Source organism: Pseudochaenichthys georgianus, chromosome 22 (assembly GCF_902827115.2).
Source record: "Pseudochaenichthys georgianus chromosome 22, fPseGeo1.2, whole genome shotgun sequence".
NCBI lineage: Eukaryota > Metazoa > Chordata > Actinopteri > Perciformes > Channichthyidae > Pseudochaenichthys > Pseudochaenichthys georgianus.
In genome coordinates, this window is record NC_047524.1 from 13884433 (window position 1) to 13904407 (window position 19975).

At 41.1% G+C, this 19975-nt stretch overlaps 1 protein-coding gene across 1 annotated transcript in view; it reads left to right on the top strand.

Moving 5' to 3' along the window:
- Nucleotides 1-738: 738 nt before the first annotated feature.
- Nucleotides 739-19975, top strand: part of rnf144aa (ring finger protein 144aa) — a 50961-nt gene continuing 31724 nt past the window's right edge. The window contains exon 1 of the mRNA XM_034111021.2: nucleotides 739-1637. The gene's annotated coding sequence lies outside the window, so the exon portion shown is untranslated. The remainder of the gene's footprint in view (nucleotides 1638-19975) is intronic.

Genomic DNA, 19975 nt, shown 5'->3' on the forward strand with positions numbered 1-19975 from the left:
CTTTTCAGTATATCTGTCCTATCCCTGTATAACAGGCAAACAATTACTTATTTTCAATATTATTTCAGTATAAAGGCATTAGATAAACAACAATATGCTGATGTAAAAATAATAACATGACTTTTGGTTAAACAACTTCCATGTAACTTCATGTTGCACATGACAAATGTCTGTCCTGACTTTTTATACCACTAACGTAGAACGAAACACCAGTCACATTAGCTCTATGAATGGCATGTGAGTTCTTGTAAAGGGATTAATAATATGTTGTTATCTATAAATATAGACGAATGTTGTCTAAAATAAAACATTCCTGTGAGGTTAGAATTTAAATTTCACAAGAGTTTGACTCTCATCCTGCAACTGAGAGCCTATGTACGTCATTGTAGTGAATTACATGAAACTCAACTGGACCTTATTTTGCATGAGGACTATCTCCAGACTTAAGGGCACATGGAGTTCAAGATTACATGATCAGAATCTGGTTTATTGGCAAGTAGGTAATAACGCACAAGGAATTCATTTTTGAAATACAAGTACACAAAACAAAAATAATAAGAGAAAATCTAATTAAATTAAATCAAAAATAAAGTGTTGCAAAAACAAAGACGTTTAAAAATAGAAAAGGAGAAGAATTAACATTCTATAAAATATGTACCGTTTACCTAAAATGAAATAGCTTTATTTATTTTTATTTGTTTGTGTAAAAATTGTCCAAGAATCTTGCAAAGGTTCATAACAAGAATAATAAAAGTTACACTGTCTGTATATTTATTTCACATTCAAATTCACCCAAAATACATTGTTTCAATAAACGTTTTTAGTTTTGGTGGTTTTTAGTTTGTGAAGCTCACATTGAAAAATGAAACTAACAACTATATTCCAATCACCTGAATTGCATTAGTGTTGTATTGTTTATCTAGAAAAATAAATATCTGCAAACGCCACTGTTTACATGGATTCCACCACTAGAGGGAAGTATGGAAATGTGTTCATTTGAAACCGACCGATGACGGTGTTCGGGCAGCAGAGGGCGCTGTCGCTCATGGGTAGCTGGTCGGTGCTGAGCTCTCCGGTAAGCGGCAGCAGAGGGGAAGCCTCTCACGAACAAATGGCGTCCCTCCAGTGCGGAGCAGCTGATTTCCAACCGAGCGCGGCAGCACGGACGGTGGGGAGGTAAACACACCGCCCCCGGATTTCTCTGCAACAAGATAGCCGCTTGCGCTTTGCAGATTTCGTGTTGCGGAGCCGGCTGGACGTTGCGTTCTTCAGTAATCGAGATTAGACCGGTGTACAAACAACCCTGGTGTCAAGCAAAACAGATAGGCGAGTGTCAGCTGCAGCTTTCGCTTCCCCTCCGGTTTGCTTATTTATCTTTTCAGCCGATGGTTGTTGGTGTGAGTGTTTCACCAGGGCCTGGTCTCAGCCGCTGTAGGCGACAGTAGCAGGTCAAATGTTTCCACCCCGACGTTGGAGGGACACATAATGGACATGGGCATCACCCCTTCAGATATATCCTCCACCGCCTCCTCTGCCTGACTGGTTGGTCGCTTCTTCCTTAATCCAATTTAGGAGATCAAATTCCAACCTTTTTGCTGAGGGAACACCATCGAGACGGCGTTATCTCAGAAAGCCAGGTAAGGTGTCCTGCTTTTATTCAATATTCTGTTACACAGTAGGTGCTGTAGCAGCCTGTGGTCTGGCTTCATTATAAACTGCTGGGTCGTTTCATTATTGTTCATCGACATTTCGTTTTTCATACCAATTTATGCTGTACTAATTTGGGGTATAGCCAACATACTGTAACGCTGTGAGTGTGCACCTTTTGTTGGTATATTTTGGAGTAAACCGATGTGGTGAAAAGATGACGAAGCACTGGCTGCAGGTAGATGCTTCGTGTGTGTGTGTGTGTGTGTGTGTGTGTGTGTGTGTGTGTGTGTGTTTCACTATGTAGCTCCTGTGATATAGCGAGAGGAAAGAAACTGGAGAGGGAATCAATAACACACAAATATTGACCTCTGTCATTTAATGGACATAACGTATTTACAGAAAGATGATATATGCTATTTTGCCTAAAAGGATACGATACAAACATGTAACCTGACAGGAGATAACAGACATATAAGAATTATACATTATGTACAGGTAAGACATCCATTGGAAATGAATTCACACTTCTGAGCCTTGGCCAGCGAACACTGCAGCTATATTTGTCTGGTAGCCTGGTTTCATAGCTTTGCCTATAATCTGACTGTACCCTGAGGGAGGACTTGCTGCTTAAAATGGAAATAGCAAGACACTGAGTGACCTTTCAGAGACATCCATTCTGAGAATGTTATGCTGGGAGTTCAGATGCAACACTCTGCAGCTGCTGTATGAGAAACTAGGAAGATTGAAGGGCTGTGGAGAACAACAATTACTGCAACTCTGATCAAGTGTCAGTAACAAACAGTCAGCACACACGCACACGCACACGCACACACACACACACACACACACACACACACACACACACACACACACACACACACACACACACACACACACACACACACACACACACACACACACACACACACACACACACACACACACACACACACACACATCTAGTTCCTTGTGAGTTTGAGTGACATGCAGGGGGATGTTGTGATGCACTTTTCCCACTCTGGACAGAAACAGCAACTCCCATCGGGGGAATAAATGCATCAAGCCACAATACTTTGCTGCTGCTGCAGATTTGTTGAAAACAAGAGAAAGCTGGTCTTGTACAAAGCAGTAACACATTCCTCAGAGTGACCAGCAGCAGCCAGCCCTTCTCCCAGAGGAAAGTAGAGATGAGTTTACTTAAGAGTGAGAAGGAATGAGGTTATGATGCCCAGAACTCGGCGTGCCACTGCAGTCCCGAGAGAGTACAGGTCAAAAATACACACACAAGAATGTACGTAAACGCAGATGTATACAGGCGTGCACATATGATCAAAGGCACTGTATAAAGACAAGGAGGAGATTGGATTGTTTTGGTGTGCCTCTCTCAGTAAACAATTAATGTTTATCTAAGCCTTTCAAGGGGCTGCCTGACCTTGGCATTGCAATGTGCTGAATAAATATTCCCGCTGTGTATTGAAAAGACTCTGCTGAATATGTTATTGTGATGGTGATGATAAGGCACTATAGTAAAACTAACAGATATTCTGATTCCAGGAAATCTGGCCTTTTAAGCAATCTTTAAACAGTCTTTCAGCAAAACAAAGCCCCTGACAGACTTACAGTTTTAATGATGGACATAATACAGTAAGAGTTATGACTGAGTATTGTTGCTGATAAAGTAGATACTTTCTTGTGCCTGCGGTAGGATGTCTTTTTGACTTCTGTTGCAATCACACAAGTGTGTCTGGGGAATAAACAAGGAAGTGCTTTGGTTTTTTCCAGTCCTGAAGAATCCATCCGCGTTTTTAAGAGCTATAACTCTACCGTAGATCACACAGCAACACCTCATGTTAAGGAGATTAGTCCGCCTGAGAAGGAGTTGATCTATAAATGTGACACCCATGTTGTTTTAATACTCTTAACCAGTAATTAAAACTCAAATTAGTGTCCGCTCCTCGTAAGTCGTATTAGAGAGGTTTTCCTGAATTGAGGAGGGTTTTTAAGGGCACTGAATCTAAATCGTTTGTGGTTAGTTAACTGGCATTTCTAAAGACATTCAGCTGTCTCGTACAGTATGTACAGAACATCAATGTGGTGAACACTTGTTGAATCTCTCCTTTTATTCTAGTAACATTTACATGTGTAGCGAAGTCATTTTGGTGTAATCTGACTCCAGGGCTTGGAGTCTTTTGTGCAGTCGGGCTGCCAAGGATTATGCAACATCCTAAATGCCATTTCAGCAGCAGGGTTTTTAGGAGTGACTGTTCATGGCGGCGCTGGTTTCCAGGTGCACTGTGTGTGCGTTTGTGTGTGTGTTTGTGGGGAGGGTAGTTTAATCTCCAGACAGTCAACAAAGCAATCACTTGACTTCTAAATGGTTCCTGAAAATGATGTTCATTGCTCAGAGAGCGCTGTATCTCTGTGTGTTATGGCTTGTCTCCAGCCAGTTAAATTGCGTTCAGCTGAGATAGGGATTGTTATGAGCATTATGAGTCGCTCGTGTGTGTGCCGTGATTCTTCCAGACGGCTGCTTGGCCTTTTAAAATGCTCTTGCAGGCTCCATTTTCTCAGGTAGGGCTGGTAAAGTGAGACACCGTTATGTAATAATAAGTAAACCACAGATTCTGCTGACCGTCTGACCCTTTCTAAAATTGAACATTTCAGGAATGGGTAAATTGAAGCAAGCCCCCGGGGTTGAGTGAGTGTCACAAACAAGCAGCGAGAGTGAAATCATTCAAGGAAAAAAGGGTTGCATTTTTGAAAATGTCAATGAGCTCATGTTTTTCTGCTCATGTTCTTGGGATATTAAAACAGACGTAGGCGTCATACGGCATAGGTATGGCCTTCAAGCTGTGATACTTTAGCACCATCCTTCCAAACATAATGACGGACTTCCTAATGAGGGCCCCAGTGAACTAGCTTTTAGAAGCAGATGTCAGTGCAACTCTGGATTCACTTTTATGTGGTGGCAGATTTTACTGACTCCTGAGGAAAACGCTCTGAAAATAGATAATGCAACATCATTATGTCAAAATATTTAAAGTGCAGCTGTGATGGATTTCTAAATGAGAAGTATTTCTAAAACATTTGTTCCTATTCTGCCGTCCATCCCACACAATTACACTGCATACGCCTCCGCCTAAAGTAACTCATTTGGGAGAAAGTCAGGAAGGAATATTTTCGAGGACAGAGTAGTTTTCACACCGACACTAGCTGCAATTGACTAAAGGCCAACAACAAATTATGTTTCATGTTCATTAAAGGGCTTCTACTCACACTCCAGCTCCACTGAGAATAAGCCAACACTTTGCTCTTACTATGTCTATATCTTATAGCTGATTCTTCCAACCTACACATACAGTAGAAATGGCAGAATAAACATGTCCAGGCTCGAAAACTGCTGAAAGTTATTCTCTGAAATGTTGGATATCATTAACTTAAATCTAAGTAGCTGAGTCAGAAAGAAGGCTGGGATCTGGGAGTGCCAGTGGTGAGCCAAAAGCTGGAGCAAACTGGTATAAATGCCACAAGGGAAGAAAAACAGACGACTATGTAAAGGAGAGAGGAACAGATCTGCGGCCTCATTTATAAAGGGATATACGCTCAAAAAAATGGTGTACGCCAGTTTCTACGCAATGTTTGCGATTTATAAATACTAACTTGACGGGAAAATGTGCGGTCCTCCACGTAAACTCTAACCCATGCGTACGCACTAAGCACAAAAACGGGAGAGACGAGAAACTGCGACACCGTTGGCAGAAGGAAGAATGGAGAGAAATATGTGGAAATAATACCATAAATAAAATGTTACCTCTCATTTATCATATATGAAGAATTCAATTTCACAAATTGATTAAAGCCAATCTTAAAATGATTTAACAAACACCTCTTTGCGACTCCTCAGTGCACACAAACACATAAGATTGGTTGAGATGCACAGGCTGCAGTGGAGACGCTGCGCACAGCTAATCGACAGCTGGGACACAAACCACCAAATACAAAAAAATAATTCAGATCCAGTCGTCATGACTCCACTCCGGAGGGATTCCCCGATCACTTCTTACAGTCTCTCATCAAGGGGGTGTTTCCTGTCCCCGGTACAAACACACTGCCTGAGGAAGGCTATGTGTATTTATTTTGTCATTAACCTTTTTCGGACCACTTATTTATTTATTTTGGTGACGATCCGACCTCCATGCTGCTACTCTGGTTCAAACTGCATCCACCAAACAATATGATTTATCTCCACCTCCCCAAAATAACCAAAATCTGACACGGTGTGAGATGTATTTTTTAGCTGTTCTGTCGTCATTTCCTGCGATCTTCTTCATAAAGTCAGTCAAAATGAATGAATGGGCGTTTCTTTGACTATTTATAGGCAAATATGGGCGTTACGTGAAGCCCGCAAAAGCTGCACCGCATTTCGAGTCGATTGTGATTTATAAAGGGAAACCGGCGTAGGAAGTGCCGTACGCACTTTCCTCGCCGGTACGCAATGTTTTGTGAATCGGAAAATGTCTGTACCTATTTTTTGGATTTCTACTACATAAGCAAACTTCCCACGTGAATCCTAGGCACGGCGTTATAAATGAGGCCCCTGATTACTAATAGGCTAGTGACAATGGCCACAACATTTTGAGATACCCCTCCCGGAGTTAGGACAAAACACAACTTACTTTTTCCTCATCTCTAAGGCCTCCCATACATGAAATGGATTGTTGTATAAAAATATTTTACTGCAAAAGTGGTGAAATTGATATATAAAGTTAGACACCCCAAACTAAAAATAAAGGCTGGCCGTCTGGGGGTTGAGGCATAACAACTCATGTAGATTCACAATGGAAGGTCTGATAGGTTTAAAACGTGGCATACCTGAGGTCAGGACATCCCTCTGCGTTATAGAAAAGACTGAATGTCAATATATTAATGTAAATTGGAGATACAGTCATTTGAACACATACCTACAATAGGCGGAAATGTATCTATGTAGAATGATCTCTTTACTTTGTAGTGACCCTGACATGGATTGCCATAGCAACACACACAAGGGCTTGTTGAAAAGGTGTGGTTCTACTGAATCAATACCAATTGTGTAAAGGTAGCTTACATACTCATCGAGTTATGTCACTAAACGTTTTTTTAATTTTTTTATTTATCCTTTATTTATCCAGGAATGTCCCATTGAGATACAAGATCTCTTCTTCCAGGGAGTCCTGACCAACACGGCACACAACAAGTTTCAACATAAAACAAAGGCATTAAACAAAAAAAACATACAATTCAAATATAAATACAGAAGGCCATTTGTGCAGTGGCAAGAAGCATAATCACATCAGCAATAGCATCAGGTAAAACAGTTACATGTTTCATGAAGGGCTAATCGTTTATGGTGTCTTTATACACTGGTATGCCCAACTGCAGCCAAAATGTGCCAGGGAGTAGAAGGTGAGACACAGAGACAAGGAAACAGGTTTTTGGATTAACAAACTTTAGTATTCAAATTAAATGTTCTTATCTAAACTTGAGTAAACCTAAGCTAGTGGGAGCCGGGGGATACATGCATATAAACACATCTCTATCACTCATCCACATTGTCATCAAAAACAACATGGCTCACATTTGGGCAGTCAGAGCAAGAGCAAAACTCTGTGCAGGTCAAGCCTACTGAAAGACATTGGCATTTGCTGCTATCATTGCACTTTCCGTCCTTACAGTATAGGTGGGTGATGTCTCTGACTTCTTTAGGTGCAGGTTCTTTGACGAACATCACTGGTTCAATAGACCCATCTTCTCTGAGCCTCCACCCTCTACCAACTGGGTTCCAGAGATGAGGCTTGGCCACATGGCTGTGACACCACACTGCGGTCTGGTACATGGCTCTTAATACATGTTGCTGGAAGGCATCTTCTGTTGGGGGTAGATTTGCAGCTGATGAATCTGTTGTAGATGCTAGTGTGTACCTCAGCTCATCCAAGGTGGTGCAAGGACGGCCATCCTCCCTTTTCTTTTGGCCATACAGAAAGAGGGCATACTTTCTTGCCACAGGAATAGCCTCCACTTCCAGAAAGTCCAAAACTGGCCATCTCATTTAAGTCACTCAGATGGGTCTTAAGTCTTGTAAACACAGTAGCCTTCCCAATTCTGTACAAGCTGCTTGTGGTATCACAACCTGTGAGGCCGTGGCATGCAGGTAGACATGCACAAAATGCTGCACCAAGCTTCTTTGCGATGGGACAGACTGGGACAAACCTCTCCCTTGGGCCATGTCCAGAGTGCATGAACACCGTTGAGGATCCAAACATTCCTTTGCTGGAATACAGGGTTCGTAAGGTCATTGAAAACCTGGAAAAGTCATGGAAATTCAAAATGCAAATTCCAGGCCCTGGAAAAGTTATGGAAAACGATGTTTATCCCAAAGTTTTGGAAAAGTCATGGAAATGTAACTAAAGTTGCGTCAAATATAATTTACATTTGATCTAATCGCCAAAATAATCTGCGGTCGCGAGCTGTTATGTGCCATCATGACGCGCATGGTGTTATTTTTTAATATATGAAGCGCGAGCTGTGTGCTCGAGTCTTCCTGCCTGTCGGTTGAACTCTGCTGCTCCGGTATGACGGTCAGCTACATTATCTACGGTGCGTTCGTTAACTGTGCGGAGTCACTGTGGCACAGACTGCACCGCTGGTGAACAGCTGTTAGAACGGGCCGTTCAGGTGTTCAGAGCAGAGCGGCAGAGCGTGATGTGAACTGAAATGTTTTTCTGTCACAATATCATTAAGGAATCGTTGAGCTAGCTAGCTAGCATACATTGTCACTATCTGCTAACGTTAGCTTCGTTTTCTAATAGTTTTTTTCATAGGCTATAAACGGAGGTGGTATAAGTATAGATATTGTGCTAGAGTAAAAGTAGAAGTACTCATATCTTGTACTTGAGTTAAAGTAGAAGTACTCAGATAAGTAGAAGTACTCAGATATTGTACTCGAGTAGAAGTACTCTGATCTTGGACTTTAGTAGAAGTACTCAGATCTTGTACTTTAGTAGAAGTGGAAGTACTCAGGTCTTGTACTTGAGTAAAAGTAGAAGTACTCAGGTCTTGTACTTGAGTAAAAGTAGAAGTACTCTGATCTTGTAGTAAAAGTAGAAGTACTCAGATCTTGTACTTGAGTAAAAGTATAAGTACCAGAGTGTAGGAATACTCTGTTACAGTAAAAGTCCTGCATTCAAAATGTTACTCAAGTAAAAGTAGAAAAGTATTATCATCAAAATAATGTGAAAGTAGCGACAGTTAAAGTAGTCGTTGGTCCATTTCAGAATAATATATATGATATGTTTTATAATGATTGATCATGAAAGTGTTCTCAAAGCTGGTAAAGGTGCAGCTAGTTTGAATGACTTTGTATACTGCAGGGTAGCTGGTGGATTTACTCCATGTGGAACTAAAGTCTGATTTAACACTTGGTTATATTTACCATCATTCATCCACATCTGTAGAGTAACTAAAGGTATTACATACCTTTTTAGTGGAGGAAAAGTACACCATGTACCTCTGAACTGTAGTGGAGTAGAAGTACACCATGTACCTCTGAACTGTAGAGGAGTCGAAGTACACCATGTACCTCTGAACTGTAGTGGAGTAGAAGTACACCATGTACCTCTGAACTGTAGAGGAGTAGAAGTACACCATGTACCTCTGAACTGTAGAGTAGTAGAAGTACACCATGTACCTCTGAACTGTAGAGGAGTAGAAGTACACCATGTACCTCTGAACTGTAGAGGAGTAGAAGTACACCATGTACCTCTGAACTGTAGTGGAGTAGAAGTACACCATGTACCTCTGAACTGTAGCGGAGGAGAAGTACACCATGTACCTCTGAACTGTAGAGGAGTAGAAGTACACCATGTACCTCTGAACTGTAGTGGAGTAGAAGTACACCATGTACCTCTGAACTGTAGAGGAGTAGAAGTACAAAGTAGCAAAACATTGAAATACTTAAATAAAGTACAAGTATCTCAAAATTGTACCCACGTATAGTACTTGTTGAGTTTATGAACTTAGTTACTTTACACCAGTGGCTATAAAGATAGAAAGACTAAGCCTTGCACAGGCATGACAATACATTTTCAAAATGCTCAACAGTGCTGCCAGAATTATAAACTGACTGCTACACAATTAAAATAAATGCTTTTATATATTTCTATTAGATGTGACTCTTTGGCGTTTCTGTTATTATTGACACTGCTGCTTTCAGGGGGTCAGGGGTCGGGTCCTTGCCACCTTTTTCATACCAGCCTCCCTGACTACAGTTGCTTTAGTGTGTAGAAGCTAGTAAGCCTACTATTTGATTTGTTTTAGATAGGCACAACATGTTTCATAATGCAGACCTTATTTTTCTGTTCCATGTTAAAATAAACCATTTTCAGTGGGAATTTTTTTTTGGTCATGGAAAATGAGGTAAAGGTCATTGAGAAGTCATGGAAAAGTCATTGAAAATCATTGGTGAAAAAGTGTATGAACCCTGGGAATAATACACAAGCAAAACCAGTACGTCGGTATCATCACATCTGATGACGACCCGAGAATGAGACTCTGCTAGATGTATTGCATGTAATACCAATCTGGTGTCAGCCTCCTCCTGGTCACTATACAGATCTGTCAAGTTGTCAACACCTGACTTGCTGACCACTTTGACCTCCTCACCATTTTCAAAGCCACCTGCCAAAATGACTGTGTTCTCTAAGGAGATTCTCTTGGGCCCTGTATTGGCTATGTAGTTGCTTACAAAGCTGCATAAAGCAGCCTTGTTACCACTGACCTTGAGGTATTTCCTGTAGTTAGGAACTGTGGCTTTGCCTGTGATGACATGTGTAGATCGGCTTGCTTGGATGGTGCCTCTTCTTTGCCTTTCCAGGTCTTTGATTGAGTGTGGATGATCATACTTATCAAACACTAGAGCAACACAGTTGTTGTTTTCCTTTTCCATTAGTGTTGTGATCTTCTTCCAGACACACTTGCCCAGGTCATTGAATGTCTGAAAGCCTGAGTCAGGGAGACTCTGTAGAAGAGCCATGCCATCGATGATGGTTCAACAACATTAGGCAACTGCTGTGTCTCTTCAAGTACTGACTCCAATTTTTTAGCAAGGTCGGCTTTTGTTGTCTTTCTCATGCTTCCATCATCATAAAACAAAGAGGGGGGGACAGCAGCAAGTTCATGAGACATCACAGTCTCCATGGATACCTCTCTTTGCTTGGATACAGCAAGTAATCTTCGAAAGAGCACATCTGAGTCCATGTGAACCTTTCTAGTACTGACTCCACCTGATGTTTTCATGTCTTTGAAGGTTGCACACTGTTTTCTTTTCTCAGGATCCCAGAAGCTCTTAGTTTTTTGGGATTTTGCCAGGCGTTGTTCAATAAAGATGGCATTCTGCTCAGCACCATCTTGGAGGAAACTTGACGGCTCTTTTGCAACTTTCTCAGATGCAACCTGACCACTTGCAATATTGATCAGTTCCTCAGGGATACTATCAAGGTCAAAGGGGTTCTGCTTCTGCTCCACAGCTTCCATTATCTTTTGTATGTCTCCCTCATCTCTGTCCATTCTAGAGGCTCCATGTTCTTTGTGTGCTTTTGGGCCCTTTGCATCAGTGTCACAAAGGTCTTTCATGGGATCCACGTATGCTGTGGTCACATGCCTTGTCATCAACCATCTTGTGGGAGCTGCCTTTCCCAATATGAAGCCAACAATTCCACCCTGACTCTTGCCTTCTCGGTTAATGGTTTGCTCCAGTGCCTGATCAGTCGCCACACAGTTGAAGCTGTGATCCTCTGACCGGCGGACAACAAATCCGCCTTCTTGCATGAATGTGTATGCTTCTGGTTGTTCATGTTCAAGAGCTTTCATTTCTGCAACGTAGACCGGCATGTACTTGGCATAATTGATTCTTCCAGCAGCACTGAACCAAGGGATGACTTCACACATGCTATTCAGGTGAAGTTGAAAGTCTGCTTCACGTACTGAACGAAGGATCCTTAGCAACAGATCAGCACCCTTGAGGAACATTAACCAATATCCAAAAGTTGCTGATTGCTTAGCCCCTTCAACTATGAAAGTCTGGATAATGTTCTGGATCCCAGTAAGTTCCGTCTCCACCTCACCGAAAAACTGTTGAGCAGTGGCCTTGTCATTACCATGAAATGCATGCTGTACATCTCATAGGAGTTGCTCTTGTGCTCCAGTTATTGCACATTTGCCCCATTGCCACATTGCACTGAGCTCATTGATGAGCCAAATTGATGATGAATCAAAATGGCAAGTCCCAGTGTGATTGGCGTATGGATGTGACGGTACTGTGCAATGAGATCATGGCAGATTGCAATGTCCTTCAAAGCTGGTTCCTCATCACAGGTCTCGCAATTTCTGTGAGCATTTGAATCAACACACCAGTTCACAAAGTCATAAACATTGTTTGGTACATAGTTGCTGCAATGTAGACGTGATAGTCGATCACTGCTGACATATGATTTATGGTCTTGGTCAACCTGCTCCATGCTCTTTCTCAATATGTCTGCAGCTCTATGTAGTATTTGCCTGTCAGAGAGACCTTGACTTTGCTGTTGTGTCTCACAGTCTGCTGTAGAAACTGTTGTCTCTTCTGGCTTGTCTTCGAGTTGTACAGCTCTCATTGCCAATCCCATGGGCACACTTTCAGAGCATACCAAATCAGACTTTCCAGCTCGTTCTACAAATACCAGTCTGTGCTTGTAATGCAGTAAGAGCTTTTCCTTCAGTTTCCAGGAGCTGTATTTAGTGTGTTGGATCGTCTCATCTTCTTCCCCAGAACTCAGTGTCTTCAGTATGTCATCAAACCTCCCAGCCAAGGAGTTGATGGTCGTCACTTTCATTTCTTTTGAGAAAACAGTTTTGTCAATGAGTTCAGTGAGCTTAATAAAAGCTTTGTCATAGATACTGGTCTGCTGTTCTGATTCTTTTTTTCGTCTGGCAGCTGCTATATTTAGTTTAGAGATATAGTGTTTAAGGCAGCTTCTATGATATTTGGCATCATATTCAAAGAGATCCGGATATGAGAGCAGCCGAAGATGTACAACTTCATCAAGCCTTTCTGATGTATCAACCCTACTCAGTCTTCTTGAAGAGACTGATGCAGGTATGCTCTCACTTTCAACATTTGCAACTTGTTGCTCACTGATATTGGTCTTACTGGAGTAGTTTGCTCTACATCAGGGATCACCAACTACATTTGTCCAAGGGCCGAAATGTAACCAATAGACACTATCGCGGGCCAGCGATTTTTATATAGCCCAGAATTTTATAAATAGTATTCAGATTACTTTTGGAATACTTTCTTTTTCCATAACAGATGGGTATGTTTTGGTGCACAGGAGACACTTATTTTACTGTTTTCATGGCTTATCAAGAACTCAAACACAACATCTTTGTGTCATTCTGGACAGCTCTCTCATCTGCACCCCACATAAAAAACATCACCCGGACTGCATTCTTTGTACTGTCTTAATACCTTTCCTTGGAATATGTTATGAATTGTAAGGTGTCCTTGGGTGCTTTGAAAGGCGCCCTTAAATAGAATGAATTATCATTATTATTTATTATCTGAAACGATGTAATAACTTTTAAAAAACTTTTTCCAGTCACTTGCCCCATGCATTCAGCAGCAGCAGGCCATTCACTTTGATTTCATCCCGTTATGAAATGTCATCATTTCGACAATAAAGAAATGCTACATAAACGTTATCTTGCACATTTTATCTAACCATCTCCGTTTCTAACTTTCAACATATTTTAAAAGAGATCTCTCTCTCTCTCATCTGCGTGCGGGGGTGGGGCCTCACAGACACGCTGCATCTCTCTCTCGCTCACAGACATGCTGCAGCGCTGTGCAGTGTGCACACAGTTCTGCCGGTAATGAATATTACATTTTGTGAGGAAACTTTTCCACCAATAATTCCAATAAGTATTCCAAAATGTATTCACTTCAGGTTTACGAAAGTAACTGTAATCAGATTACTCGTTTTTCAAATGTAACGCCAGCTGAATACAGTTAGCCTACTTGATTTTTGTATTCTGATTACGTAACGCCGTTATGTTTTCTGTTACAACCCAACCCTGCTTCTTGGCTACTGTCCCGCAGCTCCAGTCTCTCTGTTGCACTCTGTCGCAGCGGGGCTACTGCTGTGGTGCGGAGCGCATTAACCAGACTCTTCACAACGAAGGATCACTTCTTCTTCAGGGGAGGGAAGGTTTCGCAGTACGCAGTCTACTGTCCCGCAGCTGCTGCCTCTCTGTTGGACTCCGGTACTGCACCTTACTCACGAGGCGAATGCAGTAACCACTCCGCCAACGCCACAGTCACCCCCGTCGTGCGGGCCGGATGAGAATGTCTGGCGGGCCGGATGTGGCCCGCGGGCCGCCAGTTGGTGGTCACTGCTCTACATGATCGATATGATATTTTAAACGAAAGTATATCATCTGTATATGGAGAGAGAGTTTTATGAACATCATCATCTCTCTGTTGAGCAACATTTAGTATACGTTGGAGGCCTTCTGCTGTGGGATTTTTGACATATGGATCTTGTTTCTTCCCTTTTTCAAAATGTTTACCACAGATGATACAACGATTTGGATCCACTGTTTGTACATCACTCTCCATTCTGGTAAAATTGAAAAAAAAGAAAAAAGATACACTTCAGAATTTTTACAGTTACCAGTGATACTAATTAAGCCAGGAGAAACAGAGTCTATTGTGAATATAGGCTACTGGACAGGCTCTGTTACATTAATGAAACATTAAGCTAGGTCACTTTCCAGTTAGCTAATTAGCCATTTTATTTGACAAGGTCCCATCTTTTCACAATCCAAAAATATTTGCAATGATTTACCTGTCAGTTTGTGAAGAAACCCACGTAGGCAATGAGATGCAGATAAAGCAGGTGGAGTCAAATACTGTAGTATAACTTCTTGATTCTCTACAGAGCTGAATGACTTGCTGTTATGAGGAGCATAAGCTTGAGTTGCTGGGCCGTCGATAAACAATGTGAGCACTGCAGAGACACATATTGCCCTCTTGAAGGTCATCCTACGTGAAGAAGACACCTCCAACACCACGTTTGCCCCTGCCGACCTCAAAGACAGCGTCAACTCCACTCTGTATTTTATCGACGGCATGACGTGGCCGGAGGTTTTGCACGCGTACTGCGAGAGCGACCGGGATTACCATCACGTTCTGCCCTATCAGAAAGTGGATGAGTATCCTTATGGTCCTCTTGAGAGTAAAATCAAGGTGTTGCAGTTCTTAGTGGATCAGTTTCTGACCACCAACATCGCCCGTGACGAGCTGATGTCCAACTACTACTTCGTTAGTAGTTCTATTGCATTGTAGGCCTGCATTTTCTCTGCACTAATGTTGAAGTTGCAATATTTTACTTAAAAAAATAACAATTATGGGTTATTATTATTATTATAATTAACAATTCTCAAGTTGTCATACCTTTTAGGGACTTCTACTCAAGATAATTTGTTAATATTTTACACCCCTTATAAGTGAAGTCAAAATAAAACTAATTGGTGATACTATAGATTTAATTAGGACTATTTCATATTTTCCCCATTTGGGACACCTTATACGTTAAGTGACATAACTCCATGAGTATGTAAGCTACCTTTACACATTATTATTGCTGGATTCAGTAGAACCACACCTTTCCAACAAGCCCTCATATGTGTTGCTATGGCAATCCATGTCAGAGTCACTACAAAGTAAAGAGAACATTCTACATAGATTTACATTTCCGCCTATTGTAGGTATGTGTTCAAATGACTGTATCTCCAATTTACAGTAAGATATTGACATTCAGTCTTTTCTATAATGCAGAGGGATGTCCTGACCTCAGGTATGCCACGTTTTAAACCTATCAGACCTTCCATTGTGAATCTACATGAGTTGTTATGCCTCAACCTCCAGACGGCCAGGATTTATTTTTAGTTTGGGGTGTATAACTTTATATATCAATTTCACCACTTTTGCAGTAAAATATTTGTATACAACAATCCATTTCATGTATGGGAGGCCTTAGAGATGAGGAAAAAGTAAGTTGTGTATTGTCCTAACTCCGTGAGCGGTATCTCGAAAACTAAAGCCCTTTTTGGCTGTTTGTCACAGGCCTATAAGTGATGACTTTGCATGCTTGTTTGGACCTATCCTCCTAAAATCTAAATCTGTTGCTGGTTATTTGTCTCTCTTTGGAAGATCCTGACTAATACTTTGAAATGACTCACAGTCTAAATGCTGGAGGAACTTTTTAGCCTGTTAACGAGACAAAAGGTTTGGTCTGTTGTAAAAGTTGTAATCCTTGAGTATTTGGGCCTGACCAGTAGGTTATTGTCGCACTTTATCAGAAATACAATAGAATATGACCTTATGTTTAGCCATCAGCCAAAGAAACTCTTGACAACTTAATTAAGAATTCGGTCACAAAAATAATTCCAAATGCAATCTGATGTATTGCTTTGTGTAGTTTTTCACACAACAGCAGGACACAGTGAAGCTGTGAGGAGTTGTTTCCTCTGTCCAAAATGAAAAAGAGCCAAACGGTTATCATGGTGACAAAAGCATTGTATTTTCCTCTGGCTGTTCCACAATAAAAGGTTAGCAGTAGGAGAAGCAAATGTTCTGTTTGCATGAGCAGTAACTTAAAGTGAACAGTAAGACTGTTATCATAACATAGTGGATTACATTCATGCATCATTTTCTTTGGATCCCTCCTAGGGGAGGCAAACTCAAATGAAAATGGTCGCCACTACCAATACAAACGACGATGTAGAATTTCTTTTTCTTATTTCTGATACATTTAAAGTGCACCATATCATGCTATTTGTAGGCAATAGCATAGGTCTCAGATATATAAAAAACATGTCTAGGAAGTGTTTTGCTCAAAATACCAAACAGATCAGCCATTCTAGCCATGCCTCATATCCCTCTATTTCACTTCCTGTTTCAAAAGTGCTGATTTGGGGTATAAAGCTTTTTTTTTTTTTAAATAAATTGATAAAAATAAAAGGAGGGGGCTGAGCTCATGCGGGAGATTCTACCGGCAAATATTGCAGTGATGAAACGCCATATCATGGATTATCAAGGATTATTTCGGCAACATTATGGAGCTCAAAGGCTTTCTCTCTTGCCGGTTATACCACAAGGTGAGTTCCTTTTTATTTCCTGCTTCTTCACACACATGCTCTGTGCAGTACAGGTTAGCTCTTAGTGTTAGCGATGCTAATGTAAACATGCACCGACCATATTACGTCCAAAACAGTCGGGCATTGTTTCTGATAGCAACGTTTCTGATAGGGCCGTGGGTGTAAAGCCAGCCTACATGTCCGATATTACGTCATATTGGACGCAAATCTGGATCAGCACCATTGTAGCCCCGTTTTAGAGATTTGGGTACGGAGGAAATGAGAGAGGGTTTTATTTTCTGACGCTGCGTGAGTTCCCTGACACACCGGGGACACATATTTATGTATAAAAGACATCTTGCATGATAGGTCCCCTTTAAAACCTTTTGCAGAAAAAACAGCTGACCATTATTACATCTTTATGTCTTTATGTCTTTATTAGGATCCCCATTAGCACTAGCATGAGCATTGGCTATTCTTCCTGGGGTCCTCACACACTCAAAACATACATAAACATACAACAAAATTAAAACAAAACAAAACGGCTCATAATTTCATGCTATTTACAGTGAAATGAAGTGAAACTAAAATGGTCATTCAATTATCGCCATCCTAAGGCCAAACAAAAGTAAATACAAATAAGTGTACATAATAATATATGCATACATAGCCACAGGCACAGTTCAAATTGACTTTGTAATACTTAAATAATTTTTTAGCAACCATTTGAAATGTACTTGAGAATTTTCCTGAATGATGTGAACCGGTAAAGAGTTCCAGCTGATCATGGCTCTGTACATGACTGTTTTCTGTCCCATATTTGATTTAGATTTAGGTAATACAAACCTTCCTTCTATTGTATGTCGTGTTTGATAGTTAACATCAGGTTTGATTTCATGATAATTTAGTTTACTCAAAGCCTATAGCCTATAGTATAGAAAGCTATTTTATTTTTGCCTGCAATGTCATGGCCTATGGATGATAAAAACACCACGGCTCTATCACATTACATTACATGTTACTTGTTCGACGCTTTTATCCAAAGCGACTTACATACTCAATACTGTGGCTAATACCCACAGGAGCAATTTGGGGTGAAGTGTCTTGCCCAGGGACACAACGACATGCTGACTGCAATGGGACTCGAACTTGCTATCCTCTGACTCGAAGATCAGCACATTAACCCACTACGCATTAACGCACTGCGCCACATGCCTCACATTATCATAACATCTGAAATAAAAGTTGGATCAGTTATTCCGATGAGAATTTCCTACCATGCTTATTATTATAATTATTGTCTGATGTCCCAACCCTGACAGCAAGTGTCGCATTTTGGCATCTTGACCTACAATCGGACATACTGACAAACTTAAACCTTTAAAAAGAGAATATGTCACATCTGAATAGAGTCTTTAATAGGGCAATACAACAAGAAAAGTGTATGCTCTGAAATTCCATCAGTGAAAAAGATGAGTAGAAGAATGCAAGTATTGCTCATACCACTCCCTTGAAATGTGCCACCATGGTGTTGTAACTTCTCTTGGCCTCCTTCTTTTGAAGTGTGAACTCACAAAGAGACATCTGCTTTTGGAGTGTTTCCTCAGTTTTATAGGCTTTACATCCTTTGAATATCTGCAACACACCCAACAACAGGACGCCAGCGTATTTCCTAAGCTAGGTCTTGACTTCCTCTTTTTCGTTCTCTTGTTTTGAAACGTAGAAACTGGGGTCGCTTTACATGGGAGCAGCTCACCAAACAGCATGGATGAGGGTGAGGGTCAGAACAATAAATGAGAGACAGATTGTGCTGTTGTGGTGAGATAGCATTATATAAAATGTGAGAGAGCTCTCTGTGGAATGTGATGTGTTGCAGTGTCCATGGAGACTGAAGGAAGGTAGCAAAACAAAAACCTTGTATGACACAGGACGTGAAAATTATTAAGTCTGGTAGTTTTGATTTTTGTCTACATTGCCCCAGCTCGTGGATTACCAAAATGACTTTTTGAATTGTTCTGCTCATTGCTGGTTAGAGTGTCACCGTACCCTGCAGATTAGGCTCTGAGTACCTCTCTGTTGGAGTGGCTCTTGGCCTGAAAACTCTTTTGTCCAGTGGAGTGACGGCAGACCTGACCGTGCAGCAGTCACACTCGAATTTAGTATTTGCTAAATACTTTAGTGTTGTAGTGTTCTCACCAGCCATTTCAAGGACACAACTGTTGACATGATATGACTCCATTTAAGTTTCAATCAGCATACAATCACTTTTGAAGTGAAATGGCACATATTTTACTTTACTTTTTGCTGTGTTATGTTCAAACTGATTGCAGTTCCTTTCCCACTTGTGTAAAGATATCTTACATATCTGTGCCATACTGGTTCCCCAGAAAGAATGTCTGTACATTTGAAGTGAAGACGTGCCTTGACATTCAACCTCCTCACGGCGTGTAAAGGAAATCAATTGCATGTGCTCATTCCTGTGAGAGTAAACACACACATTGAAGTGACCTCCACTAATATGAAGTATTCATAAGAGACCCATTCTCCTATGAAAAGATATGCAAGGAATAGTCTGACTAGGGCATTTGGTGAAACATTCCTTTATTCTTTGGACAGTAGAGATGTTAAGATTCACCGATTCGCATCGGTGCACCGGCATAAACGTTCAAGATGCGAGTGCACCGGTTGAAAGAGTGCACATCGGCTACAGTTTGGGTTGAACTCGCAATGCATCGATTGCGTAGCGTCTTTGCATCGGTAAAAAACCGATTCATTCATATAAGCTCCCCTCATCTTGTCAACGCTCAGCAGAGACGATCTTTGATATTTGCTTCGTCACTACGGAGACCGAGAGTCTCAGTTATCAACCCACACGGAAGTTGAGGAGAAAGAGAAACACAGCGCACCGAAAAATACCTACAAATCAAACGTTTGGCAACACTTGGGATTGTTCAAGAAAGACGGTGTAATAGTCCTTTATGCTATATAGTTGACCGCAGGTCATGGAGAGTAATAAGGTATCCGTAGACCTTTGTATGAGGTATCTTTATTACTTAACAGGTCTACAGCCATGATACATAGATCCGTCCTTGATGCGGGCTTGCATACACAC